Consider the following 5,861-nt stretch of genomic DNA (forward strand, 5'->3'; position numbering starts at 1 on the left):
ACCCCACTTTCAATAGACCCAACTTACCATTAGGAATACGGATGGTGTGAGTAAGACATATACCAGTCTTATAACCTACCAGGATCTCTAATCGCAGTACCTTAACATTTCACAATCTCACATTACAAACCAACCAAAAGCAATGGAATCAGAATATAATAACGGAATCATCAATAAAATGGGGAGATATCTAATGATAATATAATAGCCATAACCTAGTTATTCTGTTACAATTATCCAAGACTTATAAATATAAATCTCAAAATATACAATCCACAGTCTATATCAAAAGGATAAAAAATATGCTACACTACTCACGGTGCAACATAAGCATAGTGATTGTAAGCATAGTCCTGATCGTGCTCCTCCACTTCTGGTATCCACCAGTCACTCACACCGTACTCTGACCTTAAGGATACTGGGTCACACCCCATCGACACCACAGTACCTACATCATCATCTAAAAAGAGGTGTATACATGGGGTGAGCTTTCAACTCGCTTAATGAGTGGTGGGGTTCATACACATCCAAGCATAACATTCGCATAAGTAAATATGATGCATGGTTACGAAAATTAAACACATAGTCCATGATGCTTGTGATACAATTCATTTTTTTTATTATCCACCTAACAATACAACTAAGTCTGGTAAATACTACTACGGCATATTAGGCTGTATCCCTCATCTCGGAACTACCATCGACTACACAGGGATACAAACCCTAATCATGAATAGAAGTCTACCGACCCCCATATGCGACCATGGGTCACCCAAAAAACCCCTGATAACCCCCTCCTGGCTGTCACGGCACCTGTAATAATCATTAGCCATGCCTGATAAGTTCTCGCCTCCGACAACAATCACATCGTACCGTGGGTGTGGCATTCCGAAAAGACACATCGAATATACCACAATAGGTTATCCAGCACCTTAACCCTTGTTGGCAAGGGTTTGTAGCATAGGGAGTGATACCTAACCACAAATATTCTATATGCCTTTATAGTGATACAGTTAGTATGAATTACACTATACCGGTAACACATCGACCACAAAGTGTAAACCATGGCCATTTACCTAATCTAGCATGCATATAATAGTTGAGTATGGACTACGCAACACCAGTTCCAATCATCAGCCACGAAGCATATCCATTTTCAACTGTAGTCCCGGAGCACATGTTATCGGTAACACATTGGCCACAAAGTGTAACACTCGACAAAAACCAATTCTAATGCATATAATCAATGTATGAATGCAACAGACATACGGTAATCATGGTACCGGTACCACCTCGGTGACACCGGATTCCATCTCATACATACAACAAACACATAGTGATCACAGTACCTGTACCACCTCAGCACATCGTACCGTGGGTGTGGCATTCCAAAAAGACACATCGAACATACCACAATAGGTTATCCAGCACCTTAACCCTTGCCAACAACAAGGGTTTGTAGCAAAGGGAGTGATACCTAACCACAAATATTCTACATGCCTTTATAGTGATACAGTTAGTATGAATTACACTATACCAGTAACACATCGGCCACAAAGTGTAAACCACGGCCATTTACCTAATCTAGCACGCATATAATAGTTGAGTATGGACAACACAACACCAGTACCAATCATCAGCCACGAAGCATATCCATTTTCAACTGCAGTCCCAGAGCACATGATATCGGTAACACATCGGCCACAAAGTTTAACACACGACTAAAACCAATTCTAATGCATATAATCAATGCATGAATGCAACAGACATATGGTAATCATGGTATCGGTACCACCTCGGTGACACCGGATTCCATCTCATACATACAACAAACACATGGCGATCGCAGTACTAGTACCACCTCAGTAACACTAGATCTCTCCATACATCTCCATAACAATTCATATCATAATCATAAAATGTAACATGTGATAGAACATTATCAGCATTGAACAATGTAATTAACATGTAATTCTACACATGCGAGCAATTCTAAATAATAAACATTCCCAAAATAAAAGCAATCCGTCCCTCACCTTATTTATCCTCGTGTGTGTTAAGGTTTAAGTACGGCCATCGGTCGATCAACTCAATTCTGACTTCAGGGCACGTGCACGTCACTGTCTTAGACACAAAGGCAACCATACATCAATAAGTTTCGAAAACACCAAGAAAGGCCCACATGGGTTACTCCCAAAGGGTACAGATAAAGTCCATCAGTGACAGTAATGTCATCGGAAACACCCACCGAAAATATCAGTCCTGTTTCCGGTGGAACTAGAAGAGAGCTCCTAAGGCTCAGGCAATCACCAGAAACAGCCCACCGAAAACAACCCTAGTGCTTTCCATAGCTTGTTTCAGTGGCAATACAACAACTGTCCAAAATATTTAGGAGTTGAGGAATTTTTCTTCTTCTCTCAAAATTTCTGATCAGCTTGCTAAGAGCCCTGCTATTTCTGAACCTATTGGTGAAGATGAGAAGAGCCCTGTCAGTCATGACCCTATTGATGAAGATGACATAGACGATGAAGGTGAGACGTTAGCAGACAGCAGTGTTGATGCTTCTGATTCAGATTGTGAGGAGGTTTTCGAAGAGGATCAAGTTCTAGGCCCCTCTTTCAATAAGGCTAATATGATGACTAGACTTCAAAAGTAGCAGGCAGCTGAAGCCGAGGCGTATCATCAGATTTGACTAATAAGGAAGGAACTCGAAGTGAGACGGCACCGTCTTGTGCAATGCAACGATAGTTGGCCCTCTATCATCTTCTATCTGGTAGACTTGGTAAAAGGGCCCCTCCATTCCCTGGATCGACCGCAGCTGCCCCTTATGTTAGGGGGGATCAAGTTCCTTGCTAACTATCGACCCCGATCTCTTTTCATTTGTTTTGGGTATTACCAATTCTGACTCGGGTCCGATCATCGGGATTTGTTCCATGGAGTTTGTAGGGGATGTTCCTAGCATCATTCTAAGCTAATAAAATCCTGATTCCACTGAGACGTTTAGGAGATATGTTGATTGAATGATCAAAACCCTAGGTGGTCATTTGATCATTCTTGTTGTTGGAGCTCACCAGACTCAGTTTGAGCTCGACAATGGCACCAGGGAGGTGGAACACGCATTCCCCAAGCTCAACATGGTTTTTGCACTAAGATTCCATCAAAACCTAGAATAACCTAGGCCAAAATGAAGAGAGAGAGAGAGTAATAGAAGAGATTGTACTTACCTCTGGCAGAGATTTCGGCAACTAGGCGGCAGCCGGCACCAAGGTAAGCCCTTTCCCCCTTTTCTTCCTCTTCTTCTTATTCTTCTTCTCCCTTCCTCTCCTCTCTTACATTTTGGAAAATGAAAAATGAGAAAATGAATTCCTCATTTCCCACTTATAAGGCAAATTGGCCTTAGGGCCTCTTTGGCTGAACCCTATTCGGTCCGATTAGGTTAATCCAATTTCTTGAGCACGAGGACCTAACTACTTAGGTCCATAAAGTGTTCACATCACGAGGAAGGTGTGGAGGATGATTTGGGACCATCCGGGGATATCCACGATGCGGGTGGTGGGACCCATGGGCATCAGAACACTGACAGCAGCCTATTTGGTCAGCGAAAATAGTCATCGGATTCAGGCCCAAGCTATTTTTGGTGGCATATTTTTCAGTAGTCAAGACAACATGTTGTCTTGACTGCTTGCTATCTACTAGCTGGCCTCGCTTGGGTAGTTGCCCTCGGCCGTGCTCATAGTCTTCCGGCAATGTTGGTTGGTGCTAGGATTCATGTGTGGAGAATCATGTCACTTACCATCTAGGATCGGAAGGTATGAATCCCCTCCAGTTGGACTAGCACGCAATGCACGAACATGTGGGATCATCTCTTCCCCTTCGATAATGGGCGACCGCGAGCAAATTAGACCGGGCAGGGTATGGGTCTAACAATCCATCACGGTCTATAGAGTCGGGGCATCTAAGCCATAGAAGCAAATAACAGTTAATAAAAATAATGAATGAGATTTACCTCTTGTCTGAGTAGTGGGCTGGGTAGACTCTGGTGCCGGCACAAAGGGAAGCTGAGGAATATGAGTTTGTGAAGTCTGAGGAATACCCTCAGTTTTCCATGAATGCTCTCCTCTGGAACACAGGGAAGTTGTGCCTCTAGGCTCTCAAAATCAGCCGGAGTGAACCCATTGAGACCCATGTCCACATCACTGATATGGAAGTTTCTTAGGGGATCCTCTTACTGCTCCTCATCCCTGTGTGGTACCTCTCCCTCATCTCTCTGTGGTATCACTCTCTCCTACTCTTCATGGACCTCCTCCATGTGTATTTCCTCATCTCTATGTTGTACTTCGTCTTCATGTTGCTCGTCCTCCCTCCTGTGCAGCTCATCATCCTCATGGTCCTCTGACTCCTCCTCAACTATAGGTGCCACATCCACATCATTGCTTGCATACTCATGGAGTTGCATCTTCTCCAAAATGACCCTATCAAAAGGGATGGCATGAGAATCTCTTTTCTCTTCACCCACTAAACAAAGTCCCATGTGCTTGAATACCTTGGTCAGAAGTTTACCATAGAACAGATTAACCTCAGCAGGATGATAAGCTTGGTGCACCATATGCCTCAAGATCAAGTAGAGTAAGCTAATCTGCTCTCCCAAGTAAAGGCACAAAGTTGTGTAAGCTTGCATCAGAGAGATTTCATTGAAATGACCATGAACGAGAAGAATGTTGTATTGGACAATCCTACACAGTACCTTTGGAGAAGGTTTCCAATTTGCTATCCGGGCCCAGTTGGCCTCACCACCCTCAGTAACTACAGCCTTTAGTAAATTTAACTCTGTGGTCTTGAGGAACCCATAGGAAGTAGTCCTGGGAGGGCAATAAGTTTTGTTTCCTCACTGGATATCCCAACGATACACCCAAACTCAGCTGTAGTAAGGGAGATGTCCCTACCACCTACATGACTAGTGATTTTGTACTCCCCATCTTGCAAGTGTTTGCCGGTCAGATTGCAATAAAGGCCCGAACTAGCCTGGGATGCACATCTTCTTCCACTTTCAAGATAGCCTCCCAACCCAAGGCCTTGAACCTTTCCTTTACTTTGAAAGCTTGAAGGTGAAGTGTGATAATAGGGCGTTCAACGATTAGAGGCCGGGACATGAAGTGGACCCAGTTAGCTTGGTCGATGGGAGTTCGAAACCAAATCGTATCATAGGTTTCATCCATAGCCATTTGCCCAATGGGATTGTAGCCACTTTGCTACGAGTAACCCTATCAATAGTCATGTGTCCTACATGGTAAATACATACAAGCAAGTAAAAACAATGATGTGTGATAAGAAGATTCCAAGGAAAAGGCAGGAAATTGCATAAAGGAATACATGATGCAGAGAATGTAACCTAGGTTAGAAAACCTCCACAAAGTTATCTAAAGCAGAGAAATAACAGAGAATGCACTAACTGGAAGTGAAGTATGCAAGGAAATAGCCGGAAGAAAGTTAGATTGAAGTTTAGCGGCAGACTGGTGCTTGTGGAGTGAGAAATGAGAGTTTGAGAGTGAAATAAAATGCTCTCAGGTACTGTTTTAACAGTACATAGTATGGCGAACCAGCCGGCCGGTCGTGGATGCTCTCCCACCAGTTAGGCCTAAAGTCACCCAATAAATTTGAAATTTTTGTCGTAGGTTGTATATGATCTAAGTATGACAATTATACCTAAATATGCACTTAGATATGTACATGGAATTTCTAAGTTATGAAATTGAAGGAAAACGAATAATTAATATCCATTCTTTACATATATATTTTTATAATGGAAGATATACTAATGGATGGACTTAAGGAAAAGTAAGACTAAGTAAGTGGGACGAGAA

At 42.8% G+C, this 5,861-nt stretch overlaps 1 long non-coding RNA gene across 2 annotated transcripts; it reads right to left on the minus strand.

Annotated features, from left to right (window-relative positions):
- Positions 1–279: 279 nt before the first annotated feature.
- On the minus strand, positions 280–5,621 carry LOC122062965. 2 transcript variants are annotated; one of them, XR_006135159.1, is made up of 4 exons: positions 5,451–5,621; positions 4,007–5,280; positions 2,037–2,120; positions 280–460 (listed from the first exon to the last, which is right to left on the minus strand). It is a non-coding gene; the product is annotated as an uncharacterized LOC122062965 (long non-coding RNA). The 2 variants fall into 2 exon arrangements; XR_006135158.1 differs by having other exon boundaries at positions 4,007–5,621.
- Positions 5,622–5,861: the final 240 nt, after the last annotated feature.

This window comes from Macadamia integrifolia, unplaced genomic scaffold (assembly GCF_013358625.1).
Source record: "Macadamia integrifolia cultivar HAES 741 unplaced genomic scaffold, SCU_Mint_v3 scaffold115, whole genome shotgun sequence".
In the NCBI taxonomy this organism is placed as follows: Eukaryota; Viridiplantae; Streptophyta; class Magnoliopsida; order Proteales; family Proteaceae; genus Macadamia; species Macadamia integrifolia.